Source organism: Natator depressus, chromosome 10, assembly GCF_965152275.1.
Source record: "Natator depressus isolate rNatDep1 chromosome 10, rNatDep2.hap1, whole genome shotgun sequence".
In the NCBI taxonomy this organism is placed as follows: domain Eukaryota; kingdom Metazoa; phylum Chordata; order Testudines; family Cheloniidae; genus Natator; species Natator depressus.
In genome coordinates this window covers 80,418,285-80,433,988 of record NC_134243.1, presented here as the reverse complement: position 1 = coordinate 80,433,988, position 15,704 = coordinate 80,418,285, and the positions used below count along the sequence as shown (strand labels likewise).

Genomic DNA, 15,704 nt, shown 5'->3' with positions numbered 1-15,704 from the left:
TATCCAGCTTCTCGTCCACTGTCACCCCTAGGTCCTTTTCTGCAGAACTGTTGCCTAGCCATTTGGTCCCTAGTCTGTAGCGGTGCATGGGATTCTTCCGTCCTAAGTGCAGGACTCTGCACTTGTCCTTCTTGAACCTCATCAGATTTCTTTTGGCCCAATCCCTTAATTTGACTAGGTCCCTCTGTATCCTATGCCTACCCTCCAGTGTATCTACCACTCCTCCCAGTTTAATGTCATCTGCAGACTTGTTGAGGGTGCAGTCCACGCCATCCTCCAGATCATTAATGAAGATATTGAACAAAACCAGCCCCAGGACCGACCCTTGGGGCACTCCGCTTGATACCGGCTGCCAGCTAGACATGGAGCCATTGATCACTACCCGTTGAGCCCGACGATTTAGTCAGCTTTCTATCCACTTTATAGTCCATTCGTCCAGCCCATACGTCTTTAACTTGCTGGCAAGAATACTGTGGGAGACGGTATCAAAAGCTTTGTTAAAGTCAAGGAATAACACATCCACTACTTTCCCCTCATCCACAGAACCAGTTATCTCATCATAGAAGGCAATTAGGTTAGTGAGGCCTGACTTGCCCTTGGTGAATCCATGCTGACTGTTCCTGATCACTTTCTTCTCCTCTAAGTGCTTCAGAATTGATTCCTTGAGGACCCTGCTCCATGATTTTTCCAGGGACTGAGGTGAGGCTGACTGGCCTGTAGTTCCCCAGATTCTCCTCTTTCCCTTTTTTAAAGATGGGCACTTCATAAAGATGGGCACTTTAAAGATGGGCACAATCATAATTATGAGAAGAGAAACGAGTAGTGGCAGGATGGACTGTTGATATAACCTATAACTTCTCTTGTCAAGCTAAGGCTGTGATCCAAACCAAAAGCCCAACAGATAAGTTTGCAGAGTGGCCAGACAGAAGTAAAAGCTCTCCCAAGCATGGTGACTACCATGGGCAATATGTCTTGAATTATCTAGCTAGAGGCCACATACTTGTCTTCTGTCAGTTGTAAGAAAACCAACTAACCTGACACATGCAGTGCTCTCCATGGCGGAGTGACACCTCGCAAGTCCACATAACCCAGTGGTTGGTTAGCAGAGCCAACTCATACCTTTAAACTCTAGTCAGGACAAGACAAGCTGTAGTTTAGCACATGTTCAGCTGATCAAGTAAAAGGCTGGGGCCAGACTAGGAAGCATTCATTAGATCAAACTAGCTAGCACAATCTAATATCACACCTTTTCATCACAGTCTAGACAAAGCCCAAGGTCATGTCCAGAATGTGGTGCTGTAATAGATCCAGGTTGTGAAGGAGAGCGGGTGAAATAGATATCGTGGGTTTTCTTACAGGTGTAAGGCAACACCATCTGACAGGGACACCTTCAATTCGTTCAGTCGCTGAGTTTAGTGGACTTGCAAGATATCACTTTCCCCATGTATGGAGGGAAGAGAGCCTTCATGTGTCAAAATAGCTGGCTCGCCTACAATGGTCAGAAGAGACATTTACCTGCACAAGAAACTGGACCACACAACTGTGCCTTCCACAAGCAGATGGACGCAGAAGGACAGGTCTGCATGTGATGCTGGCACCTGTGCTCTTTGCATCAGAGTATGTGTTGGTAATAGAGGTGGCCTCTGATGCCATTCAAGGTTAATCACACTGAGCTGGTTCCATTTCATGGACATTTCTGCCACCTCCAACAAGTCGGGAGAAGTAGCCTCCCGCATACAGTAGGCCTGATGAATTCATTAATTTGTTACTTGCTCTGGAACAATTTAATCTTGCAGATGCTGAATCAAGTGCCCAAATGTAAGCCTCAACTAGTTCACGCGGCTCAGGTCCCCAACTGCTGGCTGCGGTTGCTAGTAGCCCGTGCAAATCACCAGTGCTAGAGCCAGAGCTTTAAAGTCTTGGATGCAACCCTTCCAGAGCAGCCAGTTTCCACAGCGCTATCTCTGCGAAGATTTGGTCCCCTTGTCATTGTGTTGGATGACCTGATGGATAGTATTTAAAATCTCTTTGTGGCCTGCAAGGACATGATGGCCACAAACATTTAAGTAAATGTGTCATGTCATCGCTAGCGGTAAAAACCTAGAGTGAAAATGAAGAGTAAAAATACCAGTGGCAAATATATCTTTATTTCAATCTAAGTAACGAGCAGGAAACAAGGGCTTTTAAAAATGCTTAAGAGCATATCCTCAGATGGTCCAGATCAGCAAGACACCGTTGTCTTCCAGGGAGCTACGCTGGCTTACACCAGCTGAGGATCTGAGCAACGGGAGTCTGAGTTTGACCTCACTTATCCCAGGGATAATTAGGAGTGACCTCACTTCTGAAGTCAGTGGCTGGTTTGCCATCAGTAGAAAAGAGCTAAAACTCAGCACTGCGATTTTTTAACTTGATGGTGACCCTCCACGTGTGACATGATGTGGGACTAGATCAGAGAGAATAAATACAGAATGTTCAAAGTGAGGAAAGCCCCCCTCTGAACGCAACCCAATCACAGACAGAAACCTAGTCAATGCAGTGCACAGAGTAGCACTGCTGGGAGACAAAGTGAGAAAGACGGACTGTCAATGCCCTCTTTGCTGGTGCGAGAACTGAGGATGCAGGGTGAGGCCTTAAGGGCAGGAATGAAGGAAGCTGCAGCCCCTCACAGCAGATGTAACTGACATGGTGATTAGAGCTGAGTTGAATGCTAACACCCTGTCTGTGCTGGGAACTCCTGGTGGAGATGAACAGATCTTAGCAACAGTGGGAAAGCTTTGCAAAACTTCCCTAATGCAGGCGAGGCGCTCGAGCAGGGGTGGGCAAACACGCTGCTCCTAGGTGAGTGGCTATATACCTGCACCCCTGTGGAGCCTCACTGATTTCAATGGCTATGGCTTTCAATGGGCCCTCACGCCGGTGCAGGGATACAACCCTGTAGAGTAATTTATGGGATCAGGGGCCAAAGACTGGAAACATTTATTCTTCATAATCCTGATTTAGATTATCTAACTCCTGAGGCCTACAAAAAGCAACACAGTGCCTGTATCTGATCAGATCAATCCAGCAAGCCTGGAGGAGAACGAACTCTGGTGGGGAAGGGTAGGAACAAGAGCTGGGTGACATGTTTCACCCGAAACTTTTTTTGGCAAAAAATGCAGATTCAGTAACACCAAATCATTTAATAAATTTGTGAACGTTTCACCAAGTTCTTCTTTTTGGGGAAAATAATTCTAAAAAACTCAAAATATTTCGTTTCAATATCTTCTAAACAAAATATTTTGGTTTTGTAGGTCAAAAACCACTTTTCACTTAAAAATTTCATTCAGTTTTATTTTTTAAAAATGCAAAAATAACCCAAATGCTCAAAATCAAAACTAAACAAACTGTTTTGTTTGACCTGAAATTAATTTTTTCATTATTACTTTTCAGCACTGTCAGCAAACTGAAAAATCTCTAGCAGGAGCTCTAGTAGGAGTTACTGTATTATCTTGTTTCCAGAGGAAGGCTTGGAAGCAAAATCGTATATTAATTTCTAGCTTCACATTTTCATTTGCACTAAATCTGCATTAGCGAGTTTGATTTTCCACTTTCCATCCCCCTCCCACACAGACTGAGCCGGAGAATATGGTAGAGGTCACCAGCAGTCTTTGTTCCTCTAATTTGAAGCCACCATCTAATTAGATGTCAGCCAAGCAAAATATTAGAAGTCACATAATAATTATATCAACAAAATCAACAATTTAACAGTAAAGGTTAATTACATTTATATAAAAATCCAATAGAAAAAATGATGTTCAAACAGTTGGGCAGACTAATTGAAAGCTAATGTTGCTTCTAAATTGAATTTCAAATGAATTTTACATCCATAGTTCATTTTCCTAATTCCATACTCCGTATCCTGTAATTTGTTGACAGTGACTGATTACTTAAGTGAATATCATCTATGTACCGGGGCCACTTAGTAATAGAATAGGCCTTGTGCGACCACCGTACTAGTGAATACAGTTTATTTAAAACACCAGTCTGTATTTGGATTTCTGAAGAACAGTGGCATGGTTCGTAACAGCAACAAATTCCTACTTTTATTTCTTTTTTTAATAATAGGCTGGAAAGACATTTTTGCCTGGATGGCAGCGACATACTCCAGCATCCAGAGCAGCCGTTTGATAGATCACATCATTTCAGCAGCTTTCACATCCTCATTTCCATTTGTCAAAGGGCAAGAATGACTATTGACAGTTTGCCATGAAATAGTCTGCACAAATTCACCTAATTACTGCACGTGACTTCAAACCTGACCCGAAGCCCTTTAAAGTCAACGGGCATCTTTCCACTGACTTCAATGGGCTTTGGATTGGGCCCGTACAGAACAGTGCAATCAATATTGGTTACATTTCCCTTTCTAATTGGTAGAGGTTGAGGCAGAATCAAAAAGCCGCAGATCTTTGCCTCCCCTTAACAGAGCGGCTGGTGAAATCCAGAGCTGCAGATCAGTTTTGAGGTTTCAAACCGTTGCAATAAGGAAATTATGGATAACCCTGCGTGGCTGTCACAAAGGTCACAGAAGTCACGGATTCCGTGACTTTCTGTGACCTTTGTGACTTCTGCGGCTGGCTCCGGGTCTGCTGGAGCAGCTCAGGCAGCCCCAGGGCCAGCCACACCAGCCACTGCTGGGGCAGTCCGGGCCACTGCACTCCCCCTCACCCCAGCAGCAGCAACAGTAGTTTGGGTGTGGGAAGGGGCTCAGAGCTGGGGAAAGAGGTTGGGGTGCAGGGCAGCGCTTACCTCGGGCGGGCTCCCCGGAAGTGGCCGTCATGTCCCTGCAGTTCCTAGGTGGAGCCGCCAGGGGGCTCTGCACACTGCTCCTACCTGCAGGTACCGCCCCCACAGCTCCCATTGGCTGCGCCTGGAGCCCCTCTGGCCTTCCCTCCCCATAAGAGCTGCAGGGACATGACGGCCACTTCCGGGGAGCCACATGGAGCTGGGTAGGGAGCCTGCCAGCCCTGCCACCCTCCCCTCAGCACTGGCAGGGGTCCAGGGCAGCACGCCCCCCCAAACCCCCCTCTCAGCACCAGCTGGAGTCCCAGGTCACCCCACCCACAGCACCCCCATCTGTACCGCCCCCCCTCCCCCCCCAGTACCTGCAGTGCCCCGACCGAAGTTTTAGTTAGGGGTATATAGTACAAGTCACGGACAGGTCATGAGCCGTGAATTTTTGTTTACTGCCCGTGACTTATCCATGACTTTTATTAAAAATACCCATGACTAAAACATAACCTTAATTACAGACAACTTGGGATGCAAAGTTTGGATCCAGATCCAAACCACAGCAGAGTTTGTCGGGTCCATAACCAGGCTTTTGGTTCAGGTCCCATCTGTAAAGGAAATGTAGGTCTGGATTTTCCAGAGAGCATGGTGGGTACAGAGCTTTTTTGAAAATTTGGCCATAAAATGTCACCCTGGCAGCTGCCGTCCCTTCTGAAAGTCTGGCCATTTCCTTGTGATGCCTAAATGGAAACTGAGCAATCTGAGGGGGAAAAAAAAAATCTCTCTCCACTTATGGGTGCCGAGCACTGGAAAAATCTGCCCAATCAAATGCTTTGTGCTTGCATTCCAACACCCATTCAGAGATGCCAAGGCCAGAAGAGTTCTTTGTGAGCATCTAGTCTGAGCTCCTGCACAGCACAGGCCAGAGACCTGCCCCACACTAATTCCAAAAGCAGCGCTTTTAGAAAAACATCCAACCCTGATTTTAAAATCAGTGATGGAGAATCCACCACGTCCCTTGGTAATTTTACTCTCACAGTTAAAAAGTTACACCTCATTCCCAGTCTGAATTTATCTAGCTACAACTTCGAGCCTCTGGATCATGTTAGACCTTTCTTTGCGAGACTGAAGAGCCCATTATTAAATATTTATTCCTGCCGTAGGTACTTAAAGACTGTAACCATGGCCCCCCTTAACCTTCTCTTTGTTAAGCTAAATCGATTGAGCTCCTTCAATCTATCGCTATGAGGCAGGTTTTCTAATCCTTTAATCATTCTCGTGGCTCTTCTCTGAACCCTCTCCAATTTATCAACATCCTTCTTGAACTGTGGGCACCAGAACTGGACACAGGATTCCAGCCGCAATCACACCAGGCCCAAATACAGAAGTAAAATAACCTCTCTACTCCTACTCGAGAGTCCCCTGTTTTTGCATCCCAGGATTGTAGTAGCTCTTTTGGCCACAGCATCACACCAGGAGCTTACGTGCAGCTGATTATCCACTGTGACTACACAATCTTTTTCAGAGTCACTGCTTCTGAGGGTAGAATTCCCATCGTGTTAGTATGGCCTCTTTTCTTTGTTCCTAGATGTACACATTTACATTTAGCCATCTTAAAGTGTATTTTGTTTGCTTGCGCCCAGTTTGCCAAGTGATCCAGATTGCTCTGGATCAATGTCCTGTCCTCTTCATTATTTACCACTCCCTCAATTTATGTGTCATCTGCAAACTTGATCTGTGATGATTTTATGTTTTCTTCCAGGTCATTAATTAAAATATAGAGGCCAAGAACAGAACCCTGCAGGTCCCTACTAGCAACACTCCTGTTCGATGATGATTCCCCATTTACAATTACATTTTGAGACCTATCAGTTAGCCCATTTTAATCCATTTCATGTCTGGCGTGGTAATTTTATATCTTTCTAGCTTGTTAATCAAAATGTCCCGTGGTACCAAGTCAAATGTCTTACAAAAGTCTAAATCTATTACATCCACACTATTACCTTTATCAACTAAACTTGTAATCTCCTCAAAACAAGATATCAAGTTAGTTTGACAAGATCGACCGTCCTTCAGACAAACAGACGCTTCCAGCTGAATGCAGGGTTGCTAAGGGTTGTGATTTTATCGCAAATCCTATAGTATTTGATGCTTTTCTGAAAGCCACAGACATTGGAATTAAGAAATTACATGAGACTCTAGGCTTTCATTTAAAAAATCAGACAAGTTTCTACTCCTTGCAGAGCAAACATGAAGCAAGTGCACCCTGAAGGCTCAGAAACCTGAACGCAAAGGAAAAAACCTCAACATTTATATTTAAAAAAGAAAAAAAAAATCTCATGGCTTCGAAGCCAATTTCATGATTTTCTGGGACCCGGTTCATGATGCTGGAACACTTGGGGTTGGCGATACGGCAAGTGTCATTTTTAAGATAGGGAGAACATCCGAGGGGGAGAGCAAAACCAACGGACAACCAAGAAAAGCCTCAGGTGTGGGTAAGATGTGTTCAGTGTAGCCAGGGCTGCCGGAGACAGGGCTTCCCCTCACAGCACGAATTAGAGTGGCCCAAGGCTGTTGATTTCAACGGGGCTAACTCACAGCCAGGGCCGGCTCTACCGTTTTTGCCACCCCAAGCAGTGAAAAAAACAGTCGCCACCGAATTGCTGCCGCGGACGGCAGGAGAGAGAGAAGCTGCCGCCGAATTGCCGTCCCTAGCACCTGCTTGGAACGCTGGTGCCTGGAGCTGGCCCTGCTCACAGCCTAACCAGGAGCGAGGGCGGCAGTCAGGCCCACAGAGAACATGTTGGCTGGAGGAGAGCTGCTCAGCGGACGAGCAGTACGGGCCACGGTCTGTGCCCCAGTGGCAGTGCCCAGCGAGGCTGGAGGGTATGACGTCCCAGTGAGCTCCCCGTAACATGCAGCCTCCCAGAGGGAACGTGTCTGGGCACTGGAGGGGCGGCCACAGCTCCATCCCCTCATTATCAGCCGTAGGGCGGAACACAGACCTCTCCCAAAGGTGCAGCAAGCTCGCCTGGGAGTACGTGTCTCCCTATTGCCCTAGATCCATGCCTGTTTCCTGGCTTCAGCGGGCATAACGCTGCCGACCACAGCCACTCAGCTGGCCCGTCTTTTCCCCAGCACTGCGTGGGCTCTCGCTCTAAGAGGCAGTATTGTGCCCTGGTGAGCTATGACGGTGCCAATGGAAATCATCAGCGAGAGGGGCCCTGGCCATTGATGGGGAGTGAAGAGCTGTCCCTGCCCCAAGGCGCCTGCAGTCTCAAGGCACGGTGGAAAGTCCCGCCTCCCGTGCAGCATTCTGCCGTCAGCTGCACTCAGGTGCCATGCCGTCCCTCCCCTCCTCCACAGCCGCCGGGGGCCCTCAGATGTAAAGGGGCTGCTGCCATTCTTCTAGGGGGGAGGAGGGAACTGGGGTGCCCCTGTGCATGCCAGAGCCCAGCTCTAGAGGGACTCCCAGTGTGTCCCAGTGCAGCTGAGTGTGGGTGGTAGGACCAGGAGGTCTGGCATTATGCTGAGCTAGTGCCCCTCATGGAGCAGCAGTGGTGCACTAATCGCTACAGAGGGGCTTCGTTACACTCTGCAGCCTAGGTAAGATGGATTCCTTCCCTCCCCACCCCATGCTGAGCCCATCTACTCCTGGGAATTAGCTCCGAGCATTTGTACATGGTCTTCGTTAATGGGCATTCCAGGCAGCGGCCATGCAGTGTGCCAGACAACTGGCACTGCATTTACAGCATTTGCTTTGGCCAGGTTTGCACCCCCGGAGCATTTGCTCTCTGCAGCCATTAGTGCAATTGAGGCTTAATAGCACAAAAGCTCAGAGACTGAGTTATAAGCCTGCATGCTCAAGAACTTGCAGAGAGCGAACCTGGAATTCGCTTTCCACGAGCAGTCCCAACAGGAAACCAATTCCAGGAGTTACTCATTTACTCAGGGGACAGAAACAATGCCATGTGGCTAGTGCCCTACCCACTCTCTAGCGCCCCTGCAATTTTGGATTTTGCATACAAAGTCAGAGACAGTAAATGGAATTCCCAAAGCAGTTGGGTCAGATGGTTGTGAAGAATATATCTGAGAAAATTACAGTCTGTTTCTGGATGTTCCACAAGAGAAGAGGAGATTAAATCCATTGACTAATTTATCAGTTATGACTTAATTGTTTCACTCGATTTGCATTATGGAGAAACACAGCACGAATAAACTGGCAAGAATATTGGGGGGGAAAACAGTATTTGCATTAGCAAGTCTGTATGTCTAGTCTGTACTAAATGCTACATTTCCCATAATCCATTTGCACTAATGCTGAAGCTTCCAGAAGCAGCTAACCCAAGATGGGGGTTTCTAAGGTTTGCAATTTTTTTTAAAAAATCATATTTTTCCAGATGTGGCCAATGTTACAAACCTCACAAAAGCTAAACTAACCACATTATCCTCCGTCTCTCTGAAGCACCCACTGCTGCAAGAGGAACACAATTACATCTCAATAAAATTTTAATACAGGGAATTATGCACTTTGCAACCATCAAGCAATTAGCTGTTGCTATGCTACAGTCAGAATGTAATCACAGTAATGAAGCAAACAAAGGGAAGACATTGCTCAGGGGTTACATTATCAGATATAACCTTGGGTTGTTTTCCATCGAAATCCTGATTGAAAGAAGAAAAGGGTTAGTCTCTAAGGTGCCACAAGTCCTCCTTTTCTTTTTGCGAATACAGACTAACACGGCTGCTACTCTGAAACCTGATTGAAAGACTCTTGTTGCTTTAACAATGAAAAATAAAAAAAACCTGGGCCAACTCATCAGCTGGTGTAAATCAGCATAGATGCATGGACTTCAAAGGAGCGTACACCAGCTGAGAATCTGTCCCCTGGTGTTTATTTGACAAAATGAGCAGAAGCAAAGTCAGCATATGCCATGGAACTTGCCTCACGCATCATCATGGAGAGCCAGATTCTGCCTGGTCCTTTTGGGGCATTGGGCAGGGGACAATTGAAAAGAGGGGTGGAAAAAGCATCCCCCTCCCCTAGGTGCCCCAGGTAAGGGGCAGGCAGAACCGGAGCCCCTGTGGGCAGGAGAGTGAAGCTCTGTTCCAGGGGTGCCCAGCCCGTCCTAGGGTTGGGAGTGAGGTGGGGCCCTGTCCCTGCTCCACACCCACCCATGGCCAGCAGAGGGCAGCAGGCTGGCTCCATGCAGCAGGGTGCTCCAGGATGCTCACTTAGGGCTGCGTCTGGAAGGACCGACATCGCCCAAAGGGGGAGCAATAAAGGCTCCATTGGGAATCAACCATAGCTAGGCTCCATTTGAGCCTCTTGTCACAGGCAGAGGCAGCTGAACGTAGGGAGAGAGATTGCAGAGTGGGACGATCCCATTTCTTTAATGCAGGGCTGTATTCTGGCTGTAAGCTGCCCGGGGCCTGCAGCAGACCTAGGGGTCAGGGAGCCTGACTGGATTTTCAGTGTGTAAATGGATGGGTTCTGCCCCAAGTCCAGCACCAAATGCAGGTCCGCTGGCTTCAGAGGGCAGGCCCTATGGATCAGGCTACATGACCCAGAGCAGAGCTGGCTGGGAATCCAAATGTCCCATCTGGGAAATTCCGACATTTGAAATTTTGCTTTTGTCCCAAACGGGAGGGAAGAGATGAACTTTACCAAGAAACAAAACTTCTGAAATACTTTGTTTTGGAACCATCGAAGTGACTGTCTTGAAACGTTTGGCTTTGTCCTCCCAACTTTCCTGTTCGTTAGATTATAATTTATAGTACAGACGTCAAAATATGGATGGTAGCTACGTGAAACCTTGTGACCTGATCAAAATCATTCATTTTGATAACTCTCCATCAGAAGTTTAGAGGAAATCGATACATCCCACAAAACCTTTCAAATGTGTCAAAGCAACATTTTCCAGTGGAAAACTGTTTCATCTGGAAATTTTCAAGGAGCTCTCGTCCATCTGTTTTAGGATGGAGGTGTCTTGCCAGACTGGGTGCCTTATACCCCTTGGCCGGCCCCATTCTGCCTTCCCCCAACCATGCCATCCCATGCCAGGTGCACAAGTTATCTGCACAGGAGGACTGTGCTTAGGGCCAGCACCATTGGCTGGGGATCCAGTGCACCCACTTTCTGGCCAAGCACATACAGTCACCAGCCAAATACAACAAACGTGACAGAATTGGGTCCCAAGAGACGTTTTGTCCATTTTTAAAAAGCCAGACTTCCATCACACCTTTGAAAAACCTGCCCCCAATTGTTTAAACACTGTCCCACAATCGGAACAGCTTTGCTCATTAAATCTCCCACCTTGGCATTTAGTTCTAGTTAGCATGAGAACCTGTGATGATTTCCCAAGCTTGATTATTAATAAAACAGCTTCAGTGCTGCATTAGAAAGACATACAGCAGGTCCAGAGATGAGTAATCTTAACCCTCCCAGAGTCACGACAGCTCGGAGCTTTATTAAACCAAATGGTCTGGCAGTTAGAATCCTTTGCCTCTGCTCCATCTTTGTTCTCACTCCTGGTACCCTGGTTGTTTGTTTAAATAAAAGCAAACAACCCCCCCCACCACCACCACCCAGCCAACCATGCAATGATATTCTAGTATTTAGAGCAGCACTGATTTCATGCAACAACTTTAATCTCTTTTAATCATTTATTCCCTAATCCAACGGGAACGCCCGATGAGCTGGAGAGGTGAAGAAAATGGCAGCTGATTGAGCGTGTGGAGATGGAGAGGAAGAAATTCATTAATTTTTCATTGCCAGGGCTGAGATGTGCGCCACTTAGTATTCATCATGTCAGCAGTGACCTTGAGGCTGCTTCTGTTCCCCCTTGCAGAGCTCTCTCCAACCATCTGGTTCATATTAGTCTGGTTGTGATGCTCACCTTCTTGTCAGGATGAAAGAGAAGAATGCCGTATTGGAAAGGCAAAAGGCAGCCCAAGCCACGCACTCTTTGAATTCAAGTACAGGCAAAACGAAGTGAAAAGCACGTCATTTGCCATCAGGCACATTTACAGAACAACTGCCCAGAATGGTACCAATTAAAATATCACCAAGCCCAGCACTGTCCTTTTTAGGAGAGGGAGGTTATCAGAGCTTGCAGGGCTGATGCTCGCCCAGGTCTCCAACCACCACGAGACTCTCAGCACTAAGCTCAGTTTAGATGGGGACCGCAGCTGCCCCGACCACTAGCCTGCCATCTAACGGGAGCATGCCAGGTTGTATTCTGCAGCTTTCACTCCCAGCTCTGGCAACTCCCCGCCAAAGAGGAGTGTGTTTGTTCAGCAATCAGGTTCGTTCTGACAAGACATATGTAACGCTGCAAAAGGCATGCATGTTTGTTTGCAGGAACCCTGCCAGTTCCATAGCGTGCGCACTATAGTGCTTTGTGTCCGCAAACACTGTCGACATTAAAACTAATACAAATCTCAGAAGAGCTAAAAAAGCCATTTGGTTCATACGTGGCAGATTTGAAGCAGTGCATCAGCCCACAGTGAGAGACATGAGTAAGCACTTGGCATTTCCATAGGGCTGTGAGTCCCACAATGCTTTGTGCAACACACAAATGTACAGCACCACTGAACTGCAGCCACCTCTGGGTGGGAGCCAGCCAGACAACCCACTCATAGTGGGGAAGAGAGAATTTTGGCCAAGAACATTTGGGTGAACCCTGCTTAGATACAAATGGCCATGAGATCTTCAGTGTCCCATCAGGACGAGCTGGGGCTCAGAGTCCAAGGTCTCCTCTAAAGGTCTTCACCCAGGGAACTGTCTGGCGCTCAGCAAGGTGAAGCCCCGAGAAGCGTTGGAACCTGTGATTCTGGGCAGGGAGTGCACAGAGCGCCGTACTGACGTGTGTGAGCCTTGGGTTCAGCTCCTAGCTTCCCTGTGTGACTTTGAGCCAGTCACTTCATCTGCCCAGTGCCCCAACTGCCTACCTGCAACACCAGGCTAATGCGGCCTAGCTCACAGAGACATTCATTAATGATTATGGGGTGCTCGGTTGCTATGGTGAGGAAACTATCCAAGTACCCAGAGAGTAATTTGCATAGTGACAAAGACGGTACACCTGGGGTCCATCCAAGATTGGGCCACAATTACTTCGCAAAGATTAAAACATGTTGGCATGACAATACTGCAAGCGGACAGCACACAGATCGAGCCCTGCACATCTGCGGAGAGTCGCTTTATGGCCGGGGACCACGTTCATGGTTTGGATGTGGAGACAAATTTTGTATCCGTGCAGGGCTCTGCATACAGACCCTTCCACCAAAGCACTTTACCCACACCTAGCTGAATGTCGCCATACACCCACGCGGGAGGTAACTGAGATATTATAGCTAATTTGGTTGGTCCTACATAGTTACCCATATTGATGTCATTAGCCAGCTTACCCCTGAAATGCAATTTCCAACCCACTTACTGCAAGGTAAAAACTTCTAGTCAATCTGGCCCTGTGAACTCATAGGAAATCTTAAAGTGTTTTCAAGTGTTTTGTTTGGGAATCCGATGAGGTTTCTGGTTGGCCTCTCCCCTTACACTGCCATTACTCAGGAACTAATATCTGAATGGTGTTAAAAACACAATTATTTCTGTGTATTTCAATGTATCTGATAACGCAGTAAAGGCTGATCCCTGGTTGTGGCCAATGAGGTGGGTTCTTTGTAATTCAGAGGCGATCTCCCTCTCATTGGTATGTCCATACATAGCACTTGAAAAGAAAAGGTCTTGTTATTACTCAGGAATCACAGAATATCAGGTTTGGAAGGGACCTCAGAAGGTTGTCTAGTCCAACCCTCTGCTCAAAGCAGGACCAATCCCCAATTTTTGCACCAGATCCCTAAATGGCCCCCTCAAGGATTGAACTCACAACCCTGGGTTTAGCAGGCCAATGCTCAAACCACTGTGCTATCCCTCCCCCCCATATAAGGACTGATTTCATTAGCCAGCTGAAATTCTGCACAGCATATAGTGCCATTATAGTCATTTACTCCTCCAGTGCTGTCTTACCCTGTGCCACAAACCCTCTTCATTGTCTTCCTGTTGGCTCACGTTTCTCAGTCGTCGTGCGTAGATCAGAGCCGGCTTGCAACATCCTGGGACGTGTGTGGCTTCAGCTGCTGGAGCTATAATTCCCACTCTGTTTATACTGCCCTCTCCCTGGAGCATCAGAGAGCCTTACAGTGACCAGGTGTCATCACAAAGATCTCTCTTTGCCTGCATAAGTTCGTCAGCACTGTCTCAGCTCGGGCAAGCTGAGCTTTCTGCATGTAAATGAGACACAAACAATTGCAGGATGAGTCATTTCCAGCGTGCGTGTATGCACCTCTGTCTTAGGATGGTGATGAAGAGATCCCATGTTTTAACAGATATTTGCAAACAAGGTTAAACATTTAAGCACCTAGGAATTGCCAGGCAGGATCAGACCGGTGGTCCACCTCGTCCATTATCCAGTCTCAGACAGTGGCCAGTGCCAGATGCTTAGGAGAAAGGCGCAATTAATCCCATAGTAGCCAATTATGAAATAACCTGGCTGTGGCGGTGTGAAAGGAGAGGAGTCTTCTGCAGATCCACCTGGTTAGCAGACCCCTGCTGAAGTGCTGCTGACTCGCTGTCGAGCTGTGGGCCATTCACTCTCTCCTGGGTATGAGTGAGGAGGAAGAAGGAACGAGATGTGAGAACATAGGAGCTCCTGCAAGGAAACCCTAGGGACAGCTCTGCAGGTGTGGTGTTACTACTGAATTATCAGTAAACTCAAATCCCCAGATGAGGGTGAGTTTGGCCCCCTAATTCAGGGTCTGGGCTCCCTGTCCTTAACAGAACAGGGACTTTGGCTGTTCTCACTGCGCATAAGGACAGTTATTTCTAATCCCAGTGATTATGGTAGTTGGCTTATGCCCCAAGGCATGAGGATGTATATCCATTTCACATTTTATCAGTTAGTTTAGCTGTGCATATATCATTATTGCTGATATTCCTATGCTCTAAGAAAACAAGCCAGTTTTGAATCCTACCACAGTCTTAGCCTCAGATCTTATAGCAGTGAGTTCCAGCGGTTAAATTTGCATTATATGAGAAATGACTTCCTTTAATTTCATTGGGTGACCCCTTATTCCAATACTGTGAGAAAGGGTGACTAGGAGCAGCAGACTAACCTCCCCCATAACATGCCCTATTGTACCTCTATCGTGTCCCTTCTCTGAGCGATACAGCTCTATAGCTAGGCCTGAGGGATTTGTGCCAATCTTTGTCTGGCTTCAGTTCCCATGAATTCTGAATTCAGTTCAGTTCCCATGAATTCTGAGCTCTATAGCTAGGCCTGAGGGATTTGTGCCAATCTTTGTCTGGCTTCAGTTCCCATGAATTCTCACCCCGGAAGTTTGCTTTGAATTTTGAGTTCCTGTGAACCCCCACAACAAAGTGAAGCTCAACTGAAACTGCCGAGTTTTGCCTCCTTTTGGTTGGAGATAATAATTGGCCCCAAACTGGCCTCGGCTTCACTGACTTCTCAAAAGTTCAGAAACTGGAGCATGTTTTCAGTGAACCTGAGCTGAGTTTTGGGTTGTTAATGAAGCCGCAAAGCAGGTGACCCATGTCTGGTTTATTAGACCTCTGAACTGTGCGTGCAGCTAGACTATGCATGCAGCTAGACTGAAATAATAAGGTATTTATTATTGTCACCCCTGCTTGCCATTCTGGTTCCATCTCATGCTGTCTCCTCCATCTGTCATATTGTGTCTTGTAGACTTAGACACTACTGCAGTATAATACTAATATAATCGACTGTGCCAGACAGCTGCAGGTGTAGCCCTATACAACTCTTTGTCGGGCAATCAAGCGAACCACAAGTGGCCACATTCTGTGTCCTTTACCGAGGTGAATGTGGCCACTGATTTTGATGAGAATTAAGTAGGGCCTGCTG

The 15,704-nt window shown here is 47.1% G+C and overlaps 1 long non-coding RNA gene across 1 annotated transcript in view; it reads right to left on the bottom strand.

The window, feature by feature from the left end:
* The window catches only part of LOC141994596 (uncharacterized), a 40,042-nt gene extending 25,625 nt beyond the window's left edge, over positions 1–14,417 (bottom strand). Inside the window, exon 1 of the long non-coding RNA XR_012641180.1 lies at positions 13,793–14,417. This is a non-coding gene — a long non-coding RNA (uncharacterized LOC141994596). The remainder of the gene's footprint in view (positions 1–13,792) is intronic.
* Between the last annotated feature and the right edge of the window lie 1,287 nt (positions 14,418–15,704).